A 24118-nucleotide genomic window follows, 5' to 3' on the forward strand; every position below is an offset into this window, starting at 1 on the left:
GCAGCAGGAAGGCGAAAGCGTCGTCCAAACCCAGCCCAGGGAAGTCGCGCGGGCACAAGGTCCTCGGGAGACCCCGGTGGGATAATGCCCAGTCTCTATTATGCGAGGCCGGGTTCGCAGCTGGGGGTGCGTAGGGGCGGCTCGGTCGGGCTTGGTAGGAAGAGCCCAGGGGCCCGGCGCCTTCCTGCGTTCATCTCCGCCCCGGCCCGGACCAGCTGGGGTCTCAGTTTCCCCGGGGACGTAATCCCGCGCCCACCGCCGCCCGCCTCCAAGCCCCGGCGCGGTGGGAGGATGTCTATTTCGCCTTGGGGAAAATGTCTATTTTCGTTTATTTCGTTCGCCCTCCCGTGTTTCGGGCGGCTGCTCCGGGAGGGCCGCCGACTTACCCAGCGCACAGCCGGAGGCGGACGCCGAGGCCTCAGGCTGGGTCGAGCCGCCCCAGCAATCGCCCAGTACCGCCGCTCCCTGACGCCGGCTTGAAACCGCTCAGTCCGCAACCGCTCCGGCCACAACGGTTCTGCGCCTGCGCACGAGGGCGGGGCCGCCGCACCGCCCAGTTCCCGTAAAGCCCCGAAGCCCGGCCGGCACGCACCGATCTCACTCTTATTCTGAGTCTCGGCTCTTGGCCGGCGCGAGCTTAGTGGTGGCATGCGGAGACCCTCCTCCTCCTGACCAGCGCAGAGGCTGGGTGGTTGGGTTGGTGGCGAGAAGCGTGAAGTGGCGTGCCACAGTTTTGTAATTGCAGATTGAAAATCTACTCTAGACTGTGCACAGTGGCTCAAGGCTTGTAATCCCAGCACTTTGAGAGGCCGAGGCGGACGGATCACTTGAGGTCGGGAGTTCGAGACCAGCCTGACCAATATGGAGAAACCCTGTCTCTACTAAAAACACAAAATTAACCGGGCGTGGTGGCGCATGCCTGTAATCGCAGTTACTCGGGAGGCTAAGGCACAAGGATCGTTTGAACCCGGGAGGCGGAGGTTGCGGTGAGCCGAGGTCACGCCATTGCACTCCAGCCTGGGCAACAAGAGTGAAACTCCGAAACAAAAGAAAAAAAAATTATACCGGGACAATGGGCATAAACAGGGACAGATCCAGGCAAACTGTGATTGATCTCCTGTGGATTGGAGAATCCCTTCCCTTCTTGTTTACCCACACTAATAACATATTTTACCACTCTTGGGAATTCCCTTTACTCCTTTTTACCTTCGTTTCCTGCCTTAAGGCCCAGTTTAAATGAACCCCTCCTGCAAAGCCTCCCTGGCATCCCACTAAGGATCGGTCATTCCCCTTCTAGTGACCTATTGTGAGAGACTACCACAAATTTATTGGCTTCAAACAACACACATTATCTTACAGTTCTGGTGATCAGAAATTCAAACTGAGTCTGCAGGCTTGAGTCCCTTGGGGAAGCTCCAGAAGAGAATCCGTCTTTTCCTGATTCTACAAGCTGCCTGTATCCTTGGCTCATGGCCTTGTCCTCCATTGCCAAAGCCAGCAGCCTAGCATCTTTAACTCTCTCTCCCTCTGGCCTCTGTTTCTGCTGCTGTGTCACTTCTCTCTCTGTCACCATAATCACGATTTTCTTCTCAGACTCTGACTGTTCTGCCTCCTTCTTTTTTTTTTTTTTTTTTTTTTTTGAGACAGAGTCTCGCTCTGTCTCCCAGGCTGGAGTGCAGGGGCCGGATCTCAGCTCACTGCAAGCTCCGCCTCCCGGGTTTACGCCGTTCTCCTGCCTCAGCCTCCCAAGTAGCTGGGACTACAGGCGCCCGCCACCACGCCCAGCTAGTTTTTTGTATTTTTTTAGTAGAGACGGGGTTTCACCGTGTTAGCCAGGATGGTCTCGATCTCCTGACCTCATGATCCGCCCGTCTCGGCTTCCCAAAGTGCTGGGATTACAGGCTTGAGCCACCGTGCCCGGCCTCTGCCTCCTTCTTAAAGGAAGTCCCTAGGGATGACATTGGGTCCACCCAGATAGTCCAGGATAGTCTCCCTTTCTTACAATTTGTATTCTCATCTGCAAAGTCCCTTTTGCCACGTGAGGAATGTTCACAGGTGGAGATGCGGATGTGACACCTTTGAGGGCCATTATTCTGTCTACCACACTCACCTCTTGGAAGAGGATTATTTTAGCACGTGTCTCGTTTGTGAGCCTGCTTGTGTCATCGTAACACAGCTCACCATCATTTGGGTTCAGCTATTTATAGGAACCTGAACCCTACCCTATGCCCAGCCCTAACTCAAACCCCATCGCTACTGTTTTTCCTGATGGATCTGGAATGTAAGAATCTGTCGAGGCTGGGGAAGGCGGCTGGTGGCCCAGGCGGGTAGAGTGTTGGTTTCCATTTGATCCTCCCATCTCAGTCTCATGCCTATATCTACTTCTCTGATGGGCTTCATATTCCCTGTCCCAGTGCAAAGTCTCTTAGATAAATTCTCTAGAAAATAACCTTCTGGTCTTTGAGGAGGAAGGAGGAAGCATCTTTTTGTCTGACTCTGTGGGATAGGAGAAGGAACCTGGCTAACTCCTCTGTAGACGATGTTCCAGCAACAACCATGTTATGGATTAAGGATTGTATTCAACTGTCCCTGACAAAATGTGACCACAGTGGTTTAACCAGATAATTTGAAAATAACAACGGCCGGGCGCGGTGGCTCAAGCCTGTAATCCCAGCACTTTGGGAGGCCGAGACGGGCGGATCATGAGGTCAGGAGATCGAGACCATCCTGGCTAATACGGTGAAACCCCGTCTCTACTAAAAAATACAAAAAACTAGCCGGGCGAAGTGGCGGGTGCCTGTAGTCCCAGCTACTCGGGAGGCTGAGGCAGGAGAATGGCGTGAACCCGAGAGGAGGAGCTTGCAGTGAGCTGAGATCCGGCCACTGCACTCCAGCCTGGGTGACAGAGCAAGACTCCGTCTCAAAAAAAAAAAAAAAAAAAAAAGAAAATAACAACAACAACAAGAAATCTAGTGGTTGCTGCCCAGGCTGATACAGCAGCTCCAAGGTGACACAGATGTCCCATCTCCTTCTCTTTCTCTTCGGAGTGTGGCTTTCACACTTGTGGCACTGCTAGGTACTTTGATCACTATTGGGGCAGGAGGAATGCGGAAAGGCAGAGGGAAGAAGGCTTTTGCTTGCTCCCCTTTGCTCCTTTAATTCAGGAAAACTCTTTAGCTTTCCTGGAAGTCCTCCAAGTGGACTTTCCTTGGCCAGAACTGGATTGAGGGGCTGCCTCTAGTGGCAAGAGAGTCTGGGGAATGAGTTTTTATTTCAGCAGAGTACATCATGGCCCTGGATAAAATCAAGGTCTCTTGGCAAGAAAGAAGGGTGACAGGCTATTGGATAGACAGCTGGGAACACCTGCCACGCCTGCCTCCCCATCTTTGAGATTCCTGTGTGTCTAGGCACTGAGTCTCTCAAGCATTCTCCAGAACAAATGGATTTACCTCTCGAGTAGATTATAACTTCCTTTAATCTGCCATTTGTTATTCATCTTCCAAAGTGATCTCTTTCACCTGCCATTGTCATCTCTCCCATTCTTCCTGTCTTTGTGGGTAGTATTCTTTTTAAGATTGTTTACTATCATTTTAGAGGGATTTTAAAGGGAGGGGTAACCCATTTGTGTGAGGTTGACTAGGGAGGTTGACTAGAGTCCCGAGGAGGTGCTTCTAACCACAGTGGCTCTGGATGTTCTAGGAGGAGGAGGAGGCTTGCGTTAGGGAATGCCAGAGTTGGGGAGAGGAGATGAGACCAGAAAAGGAGGACTGAGCAGGGAGGGTCTGGGTCAGAAATGAAGGAGGCATGTTAGAGAGACTGATGAAGAAGGAATGGGGGTGGGAGGGAGGGAGGAAGAGAAGACAGAAAGAAAGAAGCAAGTAACATTTCCTTCCTTTCCTTTCCTTCCTTTCCTTCCCTTTCATTCTCTCTCTCTCTCTCTCTCTCTCTCTCTCTCTTTTCTTTCTTCTTTGAGACGGAGTCTCACTCTGTTGCCCAGGCTGGAGTATAGTGGTGTGATCTTGGCTGACTATAATCTCCATCTCCCGAGGCTCCGACATGATTCTCCTGCCTCAGCCACCCGAGTATCTGAGATTACAGGCATGCACCACCACACCCAGCTAATTTTTGTATTTTTAGTAGAAATGAGATTTAAGCATCTTGGCTAGGCTGGTCTCAAACTCCTGACCTCAAGTGATTTGCCCATCTTGGCCTCCCAAAGTGCTGGGATTACAGGTGTAAGCCACTGCACCTGGCCACAACTAACATTTTCTGAAGGTCCACTGGGGAACCGGCAGGCTGCCTTTACTACGTTCTTACTGCCTAGCAACTTCCCATCCCCGCCAGTCTCAGCTACATGAGGAAAAGGCTTTTGGCTGACCCCACTGGGGGCAGGATGCGAATCTGTGAGGCTCCCTCCAAATTCTAGAATGTGTAAAAGTATCTTGAGCTTGCTGCCTTCCAGGGCTTTCAAACAAGAAGCGGGACACGTACCTTTCAACTCTGAGATCCCTGAATTTATTTAGGAGATCTAGAACTCATGAATTTGTTCAGGAACGGGGCGTGAGGCTGTTTTTAGGAGGCCCACATCAGCATTTTGTGCAATAGCACTTCTTTCTAACTTTCTTCTCCTCCCCTCTGACCAGAGAGTTGTAATTCAGTTAGTGATATGGGATGGGGGCAGGGAAGTGCTGGGTAGAGAAGGGCATGGTCCCTTTCTAGGGCTCCACCCCCAGCCTGTGCCCATGGACCTAGGTGAGGACAGGCACTCCTGCCTTCGGGCTAGAATGTTGCATTTTCCAAGACCACTCTGGCCCACCACACCCCCATCCTGTGCATATGAAAACCCCGAGACCCAGCCAGGTGTGGTGGCTGGTTCACGTCTGAAATCCCAGCACTTTGGGAGGCCAAGGCGGGCGGATCACGGGGTCAGGAGATCGAGACCATCCTGGCTAACACAGTGTCTCTACTAAAAATACAAAAAATTAGCCGGGAGTGGTGGTGTGTGCCTGTAATCCCACCTATTCAGGAGGCTGAGGCAGGAGGACGCTTGAACCCGGGAGGCGGAGGTTGCAGTGAGCCGAGATCGCACCAATGCACTCCAACCTGGGTGACAGAGTGAGACTCTGTCTCAAAGACAAAACAAACCAAACCAAACCAAACCAAACCAAACCAAACCAAACCAAACCAAACAAAACAAAAAAACACCTCAAGACCCTAGGGGGCAGGAACACAAGTGGCTGGACGTCGAGAGGAGCACATCGGTGGAAGAGCACACTGACAGGCACCAACAGATGCCAGCAGGCCATGGAGCGGTGGAACAATGGTGGAGTTTGCCTGGGGCAGTTAGAGCAGAGCCTGGCCACTGGGCAGCCGGGGCGGGGGGGGGGGGGGGAACCAATCACCTTTCCACCCCATCCCCCTTCTGGCCTCGCCATCTACCTCGCTGAGAGCTACTCCTCAATAAAAAACCTTGCACTCATTCTCCAACCCCACGTGTGATCCAATTCTTCTGGTACACCAAGGCAGGAACCCCGGGATACAGAAAGCCCTCTGTCCTTGTGATAAGGCAGAAGGTCTAATAGAGCTGATTAACACAAGCTGCCTGTGGATGGCAAAACTAAAAGAGCACCCTGTAACACACGCCCACTGGGGCTTCAGGAGCTGTCAGCATTCACCCGCAGGTGCTGCCGAGGGGTCGGAGCCACACAACCTGCCCATCTGCATGCTTCCCTAGAGGTTTGAGCCGTGGGGCACTGAAGAAGCGAGCCACTCCCCCTGTTGCATGCCCTGCGAGGGGGATAAGGAACTTTTCCTGTTTCATTAGGATGGGGCATGTATGGGTGCTTGAATTTGGATTCCTATAAATATTTTGATTTATATCTGGGCTGTCTCTTTTAAACTCAAAATCCATGGCTGGGCATAGTGGTCCACGCCTGTAATCCCAGCACTTTGGGAAGCGGAGGCAGGTGGATTTCCTGACCTCAGGAGTTCAAAACCAGCCTGGGCAACATGGCAAAACCCCGTCTCTACCAAAAATTCAAAAAAAATTAGCCAGACATGGTGGCCTATGCCTGTAATTCCAGCTATTCAGGAGGCTGAGGTGGGAGGATTGCTTGAGCCTGGGAGGTAGAGGTTGCGTGAGCTGAGATCACACCACTGGACTCCAACCTGGGTGACAGAGTTGGACCCTGTCTCAAAAACAAAACAAAACAAAACAAAACAAAAAAACCACACACACACACAAAACTGAAGTCTGGAAGTCTCATTGGGAGGAGAGTCATGATATGAAGAGAAATACAGGAAAGAGGAAAAGCACATAATTTTATTCCATTGCATATAGTTAAAAAATGAAATGGCACAAAATAATTTAAAATTAAAGGTATAGTCTTCTTCTTTTCCCCCTCACCACTCCCCACTTCCCCACCTCCCAACGCTGGCATTTCTACCCAGGGACAGCCACTTTACAACTTTTGGTTATATCTTCTGGGAGACTGTACCACATCTCTCTCTCTCTCTTTTTTAACTTTATTAAAATACTGAATTTTATTTCGCATGTATGTTTTTGTCTCCCCACCATTTCCATGTCTGACCACAGCTACTACTATGTCCTATCATAATATTCCATACCTACTTAAAACCAAGCAAAGGGTGGAGTTCCATCTTTAAAAACTAAACAGACATTTTCGACAACACATTCTTGGCGATGGAACCTGGACGACATTTATCAAACATGGTAGGGAAAGTTCTCACTCTGCATTATAAAAAGGACAGCCAGATATCTACTGTTACCAAAAAGAAATAAGATGGAAAATTTTTAACAAACTGTTTAGACTATTTTCTTAAAGAGACTTCCTCCACTGCCAGAGATCTTGAATAGCCTCCTGGTCAGTCATCCAGAAGCAGTTCTTCAACATAATTGATGAACTTGGCTTCCACTTTGGGAAGAGAACCACCTTTTTCTATACTTGCTTATATGTTTGCTTTAACGTCTTCTACAGAACTAGGTCCTTTTGGTGTTTTAGGAGTTTTTTTTCCTGTTTTTTGAAGGATTCTTGTCCTTTTGATCTTGTTGTTGACGATGGTTTTGAGTCTTTTCCATTCCGATTTGAATTTTGTGCATTTTTGGCCGGAGTATCTCATATAGATTCCTTCACTGGCACTTTTTCTTTAGTTTCCGCATCATCAAAATCATCATCATCATCTTCATCATCATCATCATCATCTTCATCAGCAGCAAGTTTTACTTTTTTCTGTGGAACCTTGCTACCACCTCCAGGGGCCGATCGCTTTCCAGATATACTTAAGAGTTTCACATCCCCCTCCTCTTCATCTTCTCTTGCATCTTCCTCCACAGCTACTAAGTGCTGTCCACTAATATGCACTGGCCCTGAACCACACTTCAACCAGAAGACACTGGTGGTGTTATTTCAAAGCCCCCAGGGGAAACCATTGGCTGTACAGACATTTTCAAAGTTGCCAGTGTTACTTTAGTTGGACTGCCTTCGTAATTCATTGCCTGTGCTTCAACAATGTGCAATTCATCCTTCGCACCAGCCCCTAAACTGACCGTTCTTAAAGATAACTGGTGCTTATTTTCATCATTATCCACCTTAAAGTGATCATCTTTGTCGGCCTTTAGTTCACAACCAAAAAGATAGTTCCGGGGTCTCAGGGGGCTCATGTCCATGTCCATGGCATCTTCCATTGGGTGGCCGCACGCACTTAGGTGGGAGAGAAGGTGGATGGAGATAAATGACCACTGCTCAAGAGAACAGCCGCGCAGGTTGGAATCACACCAGGGAAAAGCTGCACCACATCTTTTACGGATAAGTGTATACACCCATAACTCCCCGATTTAACATTACTTACTGACTTCTTGCTTGGCTAGATGAAGATTTAGATCATTTACTGCTTCTCCTTTTCTGCTTTATTCTTTTTTTTTTTGAGACGGAATCTTGCTCTGACACCCAGGCTGGAGTGCAGTGGCGCACGATCTTGGCTCACTGCAACCTCCACCTCCTGGGTTCAAGTGATTCTTCCGCCTCAGCTTCCCTGTAGCTACTTTGGGAGGCCTCAGCACCTCAGCGCCTGTAGCTGGATTACAGGTGCCCGTCACCATGCCCAGCTAATTTTTGTATTTTTAGTAGAGACAGGGTTTTGCCATGTTGGTCAGGCTGGTCTCACACTCCTGACCTCAGGTGATCCGCCCATCTCAGCCTCCCAAAGTACTGGGATTACAGGTGTGAGCCACCGCACCCAGCCCTCTGCTTTATTATTTTAAACTGAGTTTTATCATTGTAAAATTATTTATTTATTTATTTTTTAAGACAGAGTTTCGCTCTGTCGCCCAGGCTCGAGTGCAGTGGCACGATCTCGGCTCACTGCAACCTTTGCTTCCCGGGTTCAAGTGATTCTCCTGCCTCAGCCTCCCGAGTAGCTGGGATTACAGGCGCCCTCCACCAAGCCCAGATAATTTTTGTATTTTTAGTAGAAATGGGGTTTCACCACGTTGGCCAGGCTGGTCTCAAACTCCTGACCTCAGGCGATCTGCCCGCCTTGGCCTCCCAAAGTAAGCGCTGGGATTACAGGCGTGAGTCACTGTGCCCGGCCCTTCTGAATGTTTTTAAGCTCAGTGGGGCAGGCCTGAAGATGGAGCCACAGTGGTTCGCAAAGTTCATTTTGGCCTAGAATCTAACTTGATGTTGAGATCTTGTGATGGCTATTAGGTTGGTGCAAAAGTAATTGCGGTTTTCGCCATTAAAAGTAATATTTTACTCCCAGGCATGTTTTTCACTTGATTCAAAACTCAGAAGAGATGTGATGCCTTCATACCCTCAAAGCAACAGTGTGGGCTCCGGAGGCAGAGGACCCAGGTTCAAATCCTGATCCTTTCATTCATTTACTAGCTTTGTGACCTTTGGCAAATCACCCTTTCTGAGTCTCAGTTTGGTATTCTGGAACATGGACTATTTAAATAGTAGGTAGAACGAACATAACACATTGCCTGACACACACTAAACGTGCAATAAATGTTAGCTATTGTTGTTTGACCTGTGCTCTGAAACAGTCAAAATGGCATGGAAATGATCTGATCCTTGAAGGTTTGTGAAAATTAGTAAATCTTACCTGCGCTGGCAATCTTTAGTGAGTTAGATCAGAGGTTCACAAACCATGGCCTGTGGGCCAACTCCAGCCCTACATTTTTTTTTTTGTTATTTGTTTGTTTGATACATTCTGAAAGCTAAGAATGGATTTTATATTTTTAAATGGTTAAAAAAATCAAAAGAAGAACAGTACTTTGTGACACATGGAAATTATGTGAAATCAAATTTCAGGGTTCAGAAATAAAGTCTTATTGGGAAACAAACACATTCATATGGAAGGAAATCCAGGATGGAAATGGCTATGTCAGAGGCATCTAAAAAGTTGCTGGGTGGGCAGGAAGAGTTGGACCCAGGCCTATATACACCCAGACAGAATGTCACCTGTGGAACTGGGCCAAACTGTAAACATCCTGAAGAAGCAGGTACTTTTAGTTTAACCTATTTATATTGGGCCTGATCACAAATCTCCTGGGGAGAGACCTGTGCCAACATAAGCTGGTCATCTGCTAGAGACACTCGAAGCTGTCAATCAATCACCATTAATCATAGACCATGCTAAATTATCCCACTTGTGTAAATTTACAGTAAACCCCTATAATCTCCTGCTCAACCTCATTTGGAGGGAACGTGATTTAGCTGCTTGCTAGATTTGTGTCTCCTGCATTGCAATTCCTCTCTTGTTTGCTGCCCTGCAGGGGTTCTCTTTCTTTTTTTTGTGGGGAGGGGTGGGGGAGACGGAGTCTCGCTTTGTCGCCAGGCTGGAGTACAGTGGTGCGATCTCTGCTCACTGCAATCTCCGCCTCCTGGATTCAAGTGATTCCCCTGCCTTAGCCTCCTGAGTAGCTGGGACTACAGGCATACACCACCATGCCTAGATAATTTTTTGTAATTTAGTAGAGATGGGGTTTCACCATGTTGGCCAGGATGGTCTCAATCTCCTGACCTCATGATCTACCGCCTCAGCCTCCCGAAGTGCTGGGATTACAGGTGTGAGCCACCGTGTCCGGCCCTTATTTCTTATTAGTTGACATTCATTTGTTTGTTACATAATGCCTCCGGCTGCTTTCACCCTAGAGTGGCAGGGTTGAGTTGCTGGAACAGAGTATGGTGGCCTACAAAGCCTCATATATTTACTTCCTGGCCCATTGCAGAAAGTTTGCTGATCCTGAGTTAGGCGATTGACACTTTTCTTTCTTCTACATTTATTAGCCTTTCCAGAAGTATGTGTAATGAGAGGAGGATTCTCTCCTTTGCATGTTGGTCTAGCTAGTTGATTAGCTATTTGATCTAGCTAACGGGGTAGCTAATTAGAGATGGCAGGTAGTTAGCAAACATTTTACTAAGATTATCATTTAGACCTCCATTACTGTACAGCTGTGTGGAGTGGTGTATTAGTTGGGGTCCTCTAGAGAGACAGAACCAACAGGAGATTATATATAACTATCTATCTGTATAAATATATGTGGGGATTTGTTAGGGGGAATTGGCTTATGTGAGGATGGAGGCTGTGAAGTCCCATGGCAGGCCAGCCGCAAGCTGGAGAACCAGGGAAGCCTGAAGCATGGCTCAGTCCACGCCCAAAGGCCTCAGAACCAGACGAGTTGATATTGTGAAATGGAAGTCTGAGGCCGAAGGCCTGAGAAACTGGGAGGCAGCTGATGTATGTTCCAGAGTCCAAAGGCCAGAGAACCTCCAGTTCCTATGGCCTAGGGGAGGAGAAGAAGGGTGTCCCAGCTCCAGCAGAACGACAGCAAGAGCAAACTCACCCTTCTTCTGCCTTTCTGTTCTATGTGGGCCCTCAGCTGATTGGGCCCACGTTAGGTGAGGGTGGATCTTCCCAGTGATTCAAACGCCAACCTCTTCTGAATACACCCTCACAGACACACCCAGAAACAGTGGTTTACCAGCTATCTGGGTATCCCTTAATCCAGTCAAGCTGACACCTGAAATTAACCTTCACAAGCAGGGAAAGCTTAAAATGAAGCCTGAGTGTTCCATTCCTGTGCATCTTAGGGTCAAGGGCCCACGCCGAAATTCCCATGCTGTGTGTCTGCCTTGGGTGACCCTGGCAGCCTCACTTGCTTCTTCTGAGCTGGACCAACACTGTTATCCTCCCTATGCTCAAATAAATCTAGACCATTCTCTTCCAGGAGCCACTCTAGAATATATTCCTTCCAACTGATTAATGAGAAGAAATAATGTATGTGAAAGTACTTTATGAGATGTAGACTAGAATGATATATTGGACATGATTGTTATTTTATAAGATAGGCTTGGCTGAGGTCATTTCGTTTGCCTGACCAGCCCCGGAGCAGCCTTTCTGACTGCCAGCTGATGTCTTCCTCCAGGTTACCCTGGGCTCCTTCTCTGCTGCTGGTGTTGGGTTCTGACCTTTGGACAAAGAAGGGTGTGCTTGCTGACCCAGAGCTGCCCTTTCTCGTTAGCATTCCTGTTATTTTAGTTTTGTTTTTGTTTGTGTTTCTTTCTGAGACAGAGTTTCGCTCTCGTTGCCCAGGCTGGAGTGCAATGGTGCGATCTCGGCTTACTGCAACCTCCATCTCCCGGGTTCAAGTGATTACCCTGCCTCAGCCTCCCAAGGAGGTGGGATTACTGGAATGTGCCACCATGTCCAGCTAATTTTGTATTTTTAGTAGCGATGGGGTTTCACCATGTTGGTCAGGCTGGTCTCGAACCCCTGACTTCAGGTGATCCACCCGCCTTGGCCTCCCAAATGCTTTACTTTTGTTAACCGAGGTCATCCTCTTTGTCTGATGGCAAACCCAGCTTTCTCCTGCCAATGTACGATGACCCAAGGAGTTGCTGTGCCTTTGGGAAAAGTGGAGAGGGGATGCAACAGAAGCTGGAGTGTCAGCGACAGAATCCCAGGCTCCTCCCTTCCTATATGCAGGTTAACTGCAGAGCCTCCAGGTGCATGTCCAAGTATCCTGGAGGAGTCATCCTATATATCTTTTTTGGTTTTGGATTCTCTCATTACTGCTGCAGGCAATTCTGCCTGTCACTCCTTTTGTTAGATTTATCCAGGACTGATAACCACAGGTCCCTGACTTGAAAGCCAGAACCATCAGCTTTCAGTGGGAGCTATAATGGTCAGTGTTGCCTTAGCCTCAGATGAACAGACACTCTCCTCAGAAGCACGGTTAACTGGGAGTTTCACACTGGCCTGTTTTATATGTGGGCAGCTGAGGCTTTGTACATAAATTCACGATTTTGCGTGATCCCTATACCCATTGTTTTTTTGAGATCCCATATTTATAATGACTTCATCCCACAAGGCAATGCCTTAATAGGCTCTAGAGAATCTGCCAACTGCGTTATCTTCTCTCTAAAATCCTCTTCTCTCCCTGTGTCCCCATCCCACCACCCACTCACTCCATTCCTGCCACCAGCACACTTGTCATCCAAACTCTTCCCTCCAAGGTCAACCTGTCTGCTCAAACATTACATTTAAACATTCTTTTTTGGGACAGAGTCTCACTCTGTTGCCCAGGCTGGAGTGCAGTGGAGCAATCTTGGCTCACTGCAACCTCCGCCTCCTGGGTTCAAGCAATTCTCCCGCCTTAGCCTCTCGAGTAGCTGGAACTATAGGCACCCACCACTACACCTGGCTCATTTTTGTATTTTTAGTAGAGATGGGGTTTTGCCATGTTGGCCAGGCTGATCTCGAACTCCTGACCTCAAATGATTCATCTGCCTTGGCCTCCCAAAGTGCTGGGATTATAGGCGTGAGCCAGCATGCCTGGCCACATTTAAACAATTTTATAGGAAAAAAATAATAATCTGATTAAAAGTGGGCCAAATATCTGAATAGGCATTTCTCAAAAGAAGACATACAAGTGGCAAACAGGCAAATGAAAAGGTGCTCAACATCATTGCTCATCCAAGAAATACAAATCAAAACTACAGCGAGATATCACCTCACCCTAGTTAAGGTGGCTTGTATCCAAAATCCAGGCAATAACAAATGCTGGTGAGGATGTGGAGAAAAGAGAACCCTTGTACACTGTTGCTGGGAATGTAAATTAGTACAATCACTATGGAGAACAGTTTGGAGGTTCCTCAAAAAACTAAAAACAGAGCTGCCATATGATCCAGCAATCCCATTGGTAGGCGTATACCCAAGAGAAAGGAAATCAGGATTTTGAAGAGATATCCATACTCCAAGGTTTACTGCAGCACCATTCACAATAGCCAACACTTGTTAGCAACCTAAATGTCTATCAAAGATGAACGGATAAAGAACGTGTGGTGCATATGGGCAAGGAAGTACTATCCAGTCATAAAAAGAATGAGATCCTGCCATTTGCAACAACATAGATGGAACTAGAGGTCATTATGTTAAGTGAAACAAGCCGGGCACCGAAAGACAAACTGCATGTTCTCACTTAATTATGGAAGCTAAAAATTAAAACGATTGAACTCCTAAAGATAGAGAGTAGGTCGGGGGCGGTGGCTCATGCCTGTAATCCCAGCACTTGGGAGGCCGAGGCAGGCTGATCATGAGGTCAGGAGATTGATACCATCCTGGCTAACATGGTGAAACCCTGTCTCTACTAAAAATACAAAAAATTAGCCGGGCGTGGTGGCGGGCACCTGTAGTCTCAGCTACTTGGGAGGCCGAGGTGGGAGAATGGTGCGAACCATTCTCAGAGCTGAAGCTCTGAGGCGGAGCTTCAGCGAGTTGAGATTGCCCACTGCACTCCAGCCTGGGCGACAGAGCGAGACTCCGTCTCAGAAAATAAATAAATAAATAAATAAATAAATAAATAAATAAATAAATAAAATAAATTAGCTGGGTGGCACGTACCTGTAATTCCAGCTACTCTGGAGGCTGAGGCAGGGGAATCACTTGACCTTGGGGGGCGGAGATTGCAGTGAGCTGAGATTGCGCGGCTGCACTCTAGCCTGGCGACAGAGTGAGACTCCATCTCAAAAGCAAAACAACAACAACAAAAAAACAAACAAAAAAAATAAAACAGAGAGTAGAAGGATGGTTGCAAGAGGCTGGGAAGGGTAGTGGGGGATGGTGGTGGAAGTGGGGATGGTTAATGTGTACAAAAAAATAGAAAGACCGAATAAGACCTAGTATTTGCTAGCACAACAGGGTGAGTAGAGTCAATAATAATTCAGTTGTACATTTAAAAATAACTAAAAGAGTATAATTGGATTGTTTATAACACAAAGGGTAAATGCTTGAGGTGATGGATACCCCATTTACCCTGATGTGATTATTATAGATTGTATGCCTGTATTAAAATATCTCATGTAACTCGAAAATAATATATATATGCCTACTGTGTACCCACAAAATTAAAAATAAAAAACTTTTAAAAGGCACTACATTTAAAATACACTTCGTAATTCTTGTCTTGCTTGGTCTCACAGTAGCATTTGAGTCTTTTTACCGCTCTGTCCTCCAAATTTCCTCTCCGTTTCTCGGTGGCCTCGCACTCTCTTAGGCCTCTTCCTCCCTCCTTCTCTGGACCTTCCTTCTCAGTTTCCATTATGAGCCCCACCTGACCTATTGGGTGTTTTTCAGGCTCCAGCCTAGACTGGCTTAAAATTTTTTTTTTCTTTTAACTGTAATCTTTCTCCCTAGACCCACTACTTCCCTGGCTTCAGTTGTTATCTGTACACTGACAACTCCAAGGTATTTACCTGCAGTCAGACCTTTTATCTCACTTGCAAATCCACATATATTATGTATTCCTTAATATCTTATCCATTCATTCCATGGCTATTGAGCCTCCATTATGTTCCAGGCCATGTTTTAAGTACTCACAGTACATCCTTGAACAAGACAGGGTTGGTCCCCTGACCCACATGGAGCAGCTTACATTCTGGGTAAAATTAGGGTGTCGAAAGACAGACACAAATGAGTGTATGGAATAATTTCAGGGAGCAAAAGGCATTTGAAGAAAATAAAACAGGGTGATAGGACATGAATACCTCTTTTAGTTAGGAAAGCTCTTTCTGATGGGAGGATATTTAGGTTTAACTGTGAATAGTAAGAAAGAATCAGCTGTGCAAAATCCAGGGGTAGATCTGTCCAGGGAAGGAGGAGCAGGCTTGGCGTACTCAGGAAAGAGAGAGAAGGTTGCTGTGGCTGGAGCATAGTAAGAGACAGAAACATGAGATGAGGCTGTGCCAGTCAGCAAGGTCCACACCCCAAAAACCTTGGTAAGAAGTGTGGCTTCATGGCTGGGCACGGTGGCTCATGCCTGTAATCCCAGCACTTTGGGAGACTGAGATGGGTGGATCACAAGGTCAGGAGTTTGAGACCATCCTGACCAACATGGTGAAGCCCTGTCTCTACTAAAAATACAAAAATTAGCCGGGCATGGTGGTATGCGCCTGTAATTCCACCTACTCGGGAGGTTGAGGCAGGAGAATCCCTTGAACTCCGGAGGCGGTGGTTGCATTGACCCGAGACTGTGCCACTGTACTCCAGCCTGGACAACGGAGCCAGACTGCCTTAAAAAAAAAAAAAAGAAAAGAAAAAAAGAAAAAAGTGTGGCTTCTATCCTAAGTGTGGCTTCTGCTGGCAAGCCACTGGAAGGTTCTATGGAACAATTTTTTTTTTTTTTTTTTTTTTTTTTTTTAGATGGAGTCTTGCTCTGTCACCCAGCCTGGAGTGCAGTGGCATGATCTCAGCTCACTGCAACCTCCGTCTTCCGGATTCAAGTGATTCTCCTGCCTCAGCCTCTGAGTAGCTGGGATTAAAGGCATGCGCCACCACACCTGGCTAATTTTTGTATTTTTAGTGGAGATGAGGTTTCACCATGTTGGCCAGGTTGGTTTCAAACTCCTGATCTCAGGAGATCCACCTGCCTCGGCCTCCCAAAGTGCTGGGATTATAGGCGTGAGCCACCACGCCCAGCCTCTATGGAACAATTTAAATGATCACTTTGGCTACTCTGATGTCCTCTAGGCATCTCAAACTCAGCACATCCCAAGCTGAACTTAATATGCTTCCTCCAAATCTTTTCTGTCTCCAGAATTCCCCACCTCATAAACAGCACCATCAGTTCCCAGTTGCTAAGTTGGAATTTTTGGTTTTTCCTTACCCACCCGTGTGTCCAGTTCTTCTATCATGTTTATTTTACTTCACCTTTTTTTTTTTTTTTTTTTTTTTGAGACGGAGTCTCGCTCTGTCACCCAGGCTGGAGTGCAGTGGCGTGATCACCACTCACTGCAAGCTCCGCCTCCTGGGTTTACGCCATTCTCCCACCTCAGCCTCCCGTGTAGCTGGGACTATAGGCGCCCGCCACCTCGCCCGGCTAATTTTTGTATTTTTAGTACAGACGGGGTTTCACCGTGTTAGCCGGGATGGTCTTGATCTCCTCTCGTGATCCGCCCATATCGGCCTCCCAAAGTCCTGGGATTACAGGCGTGAGCCACCGTGCCTGCCCTTTATTTCATCTTTTATGTCTAGGTTTCTTGGAAAGGATATAGCAGTCCCTTCAGGCCAGGATAGGTCCCTGTACGATGCGTTCGTAGAACCCCTATTTCTCCCTTGGAGAGTCTTTCCCCGCTGAAATCAGTAACCGTGCAGCTGGAGTCTATGATGGCTCTCCCCGTCTGCATTGTCAGCTCTGTGGCTCTCCGGCTCCCGTGTGTATCCATGGGGCCTGGCGCAGGCAGGGATGGATTTTGATTCACCTCGCGAAGGCGCATCCATTTTGACTTTTTTTTTTTTTTTTTTTTTTTTGAGATGGAGTCTCTGTCACCCAGGCTGGAGCGCAGTGGCATGATCGCGGCTCACTGCAACCTCTGCCTCCTGGGTTCAAGCGATTCTCTTGACTCAGCCTCCCCAGTAGCTGGGATTATAGGCATGCGCTGGCACACTCAGCTAGTTTTTGTATTTTTAGTAGAGACGGGGTTTCCCCATGTTGGTCAAGCTGGTCTTGAACTCTTGACCTCAAGTGATCTGCCTGCCTCAGCCTCCCAAAGTGCTGGGATTCCAGGCGTGAGCCACCACGCCCAGCCTCATTTTGACTTTTGTTTCTGTCACTCGATATTCACTTTCTCCTGCATGTCTCCTGTGGACACTGACTTTTGTTTAGATCCCATCTTCTTTTCGGTTCTGCATCTCCTCTATTCCCAGGCTGCAGGCTGCCCCATGTAGCACATCATGCCATGGACCTCACACGGGCCCTGTCTTTTGGGAGCTGCCTCTCTAAAAGTGACACACAGAATGTTACAAAGTGCTAATCCCTAGGTTAATGGACAACATCTTTGAAGGACACAAGTACCCCCGCCGCCAAACACAAAAGCCATGACTGTGAACTCCAGGAGGACAGGGGCCTTATCCATCTTCTTCACTGTTATAGCCTCAGAGCTCAGTATAGAACCTGGCCCATAGTGGAGACTGTTCATTGATTGGAAAAAGGCAGTAATACTTTACATGAAAACTAAGGCAGCCATGGCTTTGACATCGTGGCAGTTCCAAGCTGTTCATTGGAAAGAATACTGAAAACAAAGGTCACATCTGTGACTTTGCCTCTGTCTTGTTTTTCTTTCTGATTTATGATCTAGAGTTTTTATGATGCTCTCCAGGCTTTGCAAAACAATTTGAGTAATTGTTTTAAATAATTTGAACACCTCCTTAACAGTAAGCAAAGTCAAACTACCTGAGGCTGCAAAAGAGGCATCCATCAAGACAATCAGGGTTTCTAATTTATAAGCAGGGCGCTATTTCTACTAAAGGATGAATGGTAGGCAGTAAATACTTTTCCATGATGCCAGATGCTTTCCGATGATGATAGGCCACTGTTCATCCTAATTACTTTCCAGTGTACTACTAGCAACAATTCATCAACTAGCATTTATCAAATATTAATAGCATGCCCAACCCAGGGATTTGTAGACATTGTGGAGGATACAAAAGGAATATGACATTTCTGTAAGACACTTTCATTCTAGTGTGGGTAACAAGTATATGTGCCCAAATGTATGAGGTTGGGCAGAATTGGCGAATGCAGTGGTTCTAGATCTTTGTTCTGACTCCGCAGGGTTCACATGGGCCACAGGTCCCCATTGGGAAGATTCTGTTATGCACAGTGGTCCTCACTAAGCATCTGGAAAGAATGGGCAGAAGAGGGCTCCCTGCGGTCATAATTATAACGATAATTTACTGTTTACTAAGGGCCAGAAACTGTGATATGGAGTTTCCAGGCACATCTCAACTGATCCTTACAACTGTACGAAGTATGTATTATTTCCTCTATTTTACAAGTGAGGAGATCAAGATTAGACAGGTTGACTAACTTGTTCATGGTGACACAGCAAAGGACTGGGATCAAGAGTCAACGGATGTCTGAGCCTGTGCTTTTCACCGCAGCCCAATAGTGCCCCCGTCAACTTCTTAGCATCTCCTTAGGGGAGCAAGCTGCCTCTCCCAAAACCTTCCAGTAAAGAGTCTCTAGACCGGAAAATTACGGGAACTCAGCATGGAAAGATCATGTTGAAGTGTGAGCGTTTTTTGATAAGGAGGCTCCATAGATTATTCTCGAAGGGATCTGCAATTTTTCTGGCAGAGGGAGAGGGAGATTCAAGGAGAGGGTGTGAAGAAAAGACCAAAGATCAATATGACCGAAGTCCAGTTCCTCACCCTTGGGAGCTCCATGTGCTGCCCTTACTGTGCCAAGAAGCCATCAGTGAGCCCGTTAGTCGGATGTAAGCTGCAGAACCTTGCCCTCCAGGTGCAGGCGAGGCCCCTGCCTCTGCAGCTTTCCAACTGCAGCGCTCGTGATGGGGCCAGATACCAGCAACCAAGAGAATGTCAAGGGGCTCCCAACACCCTGCTGCTGGGCCAGAGTCTCCACGCGGATCTGCGAAGGTTTCTGCTGGAGGGAAAGGGCTGGGGTTGGAGAAACTTCTACTGTGTTCTCGCCTTACTTTGCAAGCCAGCCACAAAGGGCTCTGCCCTGTGCTTGGGTCAGAAACATCAAGGGAGTGGCTAAGATCTGTGGAAACAAATTCACCTGAAATATCAAATGCAGGTGTAACCAGAATATTCAAATTCTGTTAAAAGAAAAATATCCATAGGTGGCCTGAGCACAGTGTCCTGTGTCTCCTTTGGTCACTGCCTTTTCCATCTGAAGCTGGTTACTCTTGATCTTTCCGGATTGAATATTCCCACCTAAAGTATTAATATATGGAGATAGCACCAGAAACACTTCGATGTACACATTTGTGTATGTGCATGTGTGCGTGTGTGTGCAGTGTGTATCTATATACTATTGAGTATACAGATATAAAACTGTAATAATATATTACCGTTTATACATAATAATTATGTATTAATTATGTAATAATTTAATTATATTTGTATGATAGATTATTATATACTTAACTAGCTATGTATATACACTTATGTAATAACCATAATTATATATAGTAAATATAATATACAACTATATATGATTATATATAATAACATATTATGCTAATAGTTATACTAATAATATAACTAATAATGTATATAGTAATCTATCATACAAATATATTATTACACAATATATAATTATTTTTATGTATAAACAGTAATATATTATTACTCATATATACTCAGTATGTATACTATAGTATACATACTATTGTAATATTAATAGTGGAGTGTATATGCTATATAGTATAGCATATCTATATAGGATATATATAGTATCTATAGTTACATTGGCACCAGTGCCCAGTTGGTCTCCTACTTCCTTACTCCTGCTGGAAGTCTCTTTTCCAAGTCATGTTTCCCTTTGATTTCCTTGACAGAAATGCTCCTTAGTAAGCGTGACAAGTTGCAAAAATTTAACCTATATCACAACTTAGAAATACAGAAAAAGTATAATTAAAATTTTTTTTCTTATAACTTATCTGGCCTTCCTCCTAAGTCCCCTACCTACTGGTTAGAAAAAAAAAAAACAAAAAACAAAAACATTTCACTAAACGTCCAATCCAGTTAAAAACTTAGGATCTGATTAGCAAATTACCTTTAGGTAGGGTTCACCCTCTTTTGGATAAAATTGTTCTACTCTCAACTGGCCTGCACCCCGCCCCTGCTTCTCTCCCTGAGATGCTGTCCTGTGTATGGGGGGGGTGGGGTATGGTTTACGTGACCTCACCTGGTGAGGATGAGCTGGGTGGCCTGAGCACCGTGTCCTGTGCCTTCTTTGGTCACTGTGTTTTCCCTCTGAAGCTGGCTACTCTTGGCCTTCCCAGATTGAATATTCCCAGAAGTTTGTATTTTTGTTGAGGTATAAAGTAAAATCATTCATGTTTCAAGGTTAGTGGGAGGGAGTCAGCCAATTAGCTCTCAAGGGGACTTAGCCAACCACCTAGCAGTCAATATGATTTTGCTTGTATGGTATATAAAAGTTTAGGGTCAAAAGACATAACCCTTGTGAAAATCATCTCTGTAAATTAGGTTGGGGAAACTTCTGGAGAGGGCTGTCCTGCTTGGGATTAGTTTGTGATTATTCTTTTCTTTAGCAAGAAAAGCTCTAGGTTTTTACAGTGCATCCTGGTACAGAAAACCACCTTGAAATGACTGCCACTGAAGGTAACTGTCTTAGGCTCCTGGCAGAAGAGCGCACACTCAGATCAAGGAGAAATACATAGGGGGACTCTTTACAAAGGTGTGGGCGGGAGGTAGGAAACACAAGGGATAGCACAGTACCCTAGCGACAGGGCTCTGTGACCTCTCCTAGCCCTGAAGATACAAGGGAAATAAGCAGTTGCCAGAACCTGGGGTCAGAAAGAGCTCTGTGGAGGGAGCTGCTTGATAAGAGCTGTGGCCTTTGGTCAAGGGATGCTGCCACCTTACAAAGAGGGAAGTGGGGAAATAAAGACTTGATCTCTTTCTCCTCTCTCCCTCATCTCTGTCTGTCTGTCTGTCTCTCTCTCTCTCTCTCGACAGAGTAATGCTCTGTTGCCCAGGCTGGAGTACAGCGGTAAGATCTTGGCTCATTGCAACCTCTGTCTCCTGGGTTCAAGCAATTCTCCCTGCCTCAGCCTCCCAAGTAGCTGGGATTACAGGCACATCCACCACCCCAGGCTAATTTTTGTATTTTTCGTAGAAACTGGGTTTTGCCATGCTGGTCAGGCTGGCCTCAAACTCCTGAACCTCAGGTGATCTGCCCGTGTTGGCCTCCCAAAGTGCTGGTATTACAGGCATGAGCCATCGTGCCCAGGCTCTCTCCCTCATCTCTTGCCAGTGCTTCTCATTGGCCAAATCCAACTGGAATCCAGAGGGCAAAGGGGTCTGTCTATGTAGAACACACAGGTTAGCCCACCAGGTCCTAGAGCAGGATAGAGAATTATAAATTATGATAGGTGGGGTGGGTACCAATGCAAGACCTCCATCGCAGTAGCCATCCTTGGAAGCACAGGAGTAGGGAAGGAGGCCCTGTGCATCTGAGGCGAGGACTATGATAAGACCCTATGTATTTTGAGAGCTTAAATGAGAAGTGATTTCATTCTGGGGTGGGGAGCTGGTTTCTGAGGCGGCAAGAAGGGTAGTTCTGGGTTCATGAGGTGGGAGGTGCTAGTCTTATTCTGGGCTGGCCTGGAAGGTAGAGTGTAGGGATTGGAAAGAACTGGTTGCCTTGAATTAAGGCTTAATGGCCAGGCTGGATGCGGTGGCTCATGCCTGTAATCCTAGCACTTTAGGAGGCCAAAGTGGGTGGATTGCTTGAGCCAGGAGTTTGAGATCAGGCTGGGCAACATGATGAGACCCCGTCTCTACAAAAAATACAAAAATTAACTGGGTGTGGTGGTGCTCGCCTGTTGTCCCAGCTACTTGGAGGGCTGACGTGGGAGAATCACCTGAGCCCAGTGAGGCTGAGGCCGCAGTAAGTTATGACTGTGCCACTGCACTCCAGCTGGGATGACAGAATGAGACTCAATCTAAAAAATAAAATAAAATAAAATAAAATAAAGAAAATAAACAAAAAGAAAAGAAATAAGGTCTTGCGATTGAGCATAAAATGGGGAATTACCCTGCCCTGAAAATGCTGTCAAGGGCTCCATGCGTCCTTCTATAGTACCAGCCAGAGCAGAGGACCCAGCCGGCTGTGGCACTTCCTTGCAATGTCTTTTTTTTTTTTTTTTTCATATGAAGTCTCGCTCTTGTCCCCCAGGCTGGAGTGCAATGGCGCGATCTTGGCTCACTGTAACCTCCGCCTCCTAGGTTCAAGCTATTCTCTTGCCTCAGCCTCCCAAGTAGCTGGGATTACAGGCACCTACCACCATGCCCGGCTAATTTTTGTAGTTTTATTAGAAACGGGGTGTTCACTATGTTGGCCAGGTTGGTCTCAAACTCCTGACCTCAGGTGATCTGCCCGCCTTGGCCTCCTAAAGTGCTGGGATTACAGGCTTGGGGCCTCTTGTAATGTCCTCTCATCGTGCATTATCTGCAGGAGAGGTTCCACTTGCTCTTGACCTGAGGTGGCAGTGGAGTTCCAGCCCCGGCGGGGATGCCGAGCAGTCTCCTGACCAGCAGGTGGTGCTGTGGCGCAGCGGCAGAGAGCACCGCGGGCCGGTCCTGTTGAACATCTGCTGCTGCCTGATGTTTGCGGGTGACAGAGGCAGAGGAGCTTCAACCTGGAAGCCCTGGAATTCATTGCCACATACGGAGTGGGATGCCCATTTCCTGAAGATTAACTTTCACAGGGAAAAAGCTACTGCAGCCGGATCAGGACTCGGCCAGGGACTCAGATGAGCTTCTGTGTGGTGGATGTGTAAGTCTCCAGATGAACTTCTGCTCTGTGTGCAGCCCTCACCCACCCGGCCCAGGCAGCACATCTGGATGGGAAATGTGCCCCTTGCTCTCCCTCTCTCCTTGTCCCTTCGCAGAACATGGACATGATGACTGGAGCTCTGGCATTCTTAGAATATGAGGCCACCTTGAGTATTGAAACCATGAACTGAGTAGGGTGAAATTCAGACAGAGAAAAAGAGCCTGGAGCCTGGGAAATTGATTATTATGGAGTCAATGTACCAACTTTACAACAACTAGTTCCAGATTTCTTTTATATAAAAGAAGAGAAACCGGCCGGGCACGGTGGCTCACGCCTGAAATCCCAGCACTTTGGGAGGCCAAGGCTGGTGGATCAGCTGAGGTCGGGAGTTTGAGACCAGCCTGGCCAACATGGTGAACCCCATCTCTACTAAAAATACAAAAGTAGCCAGGCATGGGGGCGTGCGCCTGTAATCACAGCTACTCTGGAAGCTGAGGTAGGAGAATGGCTTGAACCCTGGAGGTGGAGGTTGCAGTGAGCCGAGATCACACCATTGCACTCCAGACTGGGTAACAAGGGTGAAACTCCGTCTCAAAACAAAACAAAATACCACCATCTTGTTTATGTCAGTCATTTGGGTGTTATTTGTAGCCAAATAAATTTCTAACTGATACATGTAGCCTGATACGGTTTGGATCTGTGTCCCAACCCAAATCTCATATTGAAATGTAATCCCCAGTGCTGAAGGTGGGGCCTGGTAGGAGGTGATTGGATCATGGGGGTGGTTTCTCATGGTTTAACGTCATTTCTTCTTGGTGCTGTTGTCACAATAGTGAGTTCTCGTGAGATCTGGTTGTTTAAAAGTGTGTGGCCTTCCCCCCAACTTGGTCCTGCTCCTGCCATGTAAGATGCCTGTTCCCACTTTGGCTTCCACCATGTCTAAAAGCTCCCTGAAACCTCAAAGCAGATGCCACCAGCTTCCTGTGCAGCCTGCAGAACTGTGAGTCAATTAAACCTCTTTTCTTTATAAATTACCCAGTCTCAGGTATTTCTTTATAGCAGTGTGAGAATGGACTAATACATAGCCTAATACGACTTGCCACACAAAAACTTTCTGTGAACAGAATCTTAAAGAAAGAACTTCAGTAAGAAGAGAAATAAAACCAGAATGCTGATATGAGAGGTGTGGGAAAGCAAATATTTTAGTAAAGTTTATTGTATTCCAAGAAAGCGAGATCTAAAAAAGGAGAAAGTGAACTG

General features: G+C 46.9%; 1 protein-coding gene and 1 pseudogene across 1 annotated transcript in view; both read right to left on the reverse strand.

Moving 5' to 3' along the window:
* LOC105469439 (asparaginase and isoaspartyl peptidase 1) overlaps window positions 1–526 on the reverse strand; it is a 32546-nt gene extending 32020 nt beyond the window's left edge. Inside the window, exon 1 of the mRNA XM_011720436.3 lies at window positions 387–526. The gene's annotated coding sequence lies outside the window, so the exon portion shown is untranslated. The remainder of the gene's footprint in view (window positions 1–386) is intronic.
* A 6054-nt stretch (window positions 527–6580) lies between these two features.
* Window positions 6581–7705, reverse strand: LOC105469438 (nucleophosmin pseudogene; annotated as a pseudogene).
* Window positions 7706–24118: the final 16413 nt, after the last annotated feature.

Source organism: Macaca nemestrina, chromosome 12 (genome assembly GCF_043159975.1).
Source record: "Macaca nemestrina isolate mMacNem1 chromosome 12, mMacNem.hap1, whole genome shotgun sequence".
NCBI classification, from domain to species: domain Eukaryota; kingdom Metazoa; phylum Chordata; class Mammalia; order Primates; family Cercopithecidae; genus Macaca; species Macaca nemestrina.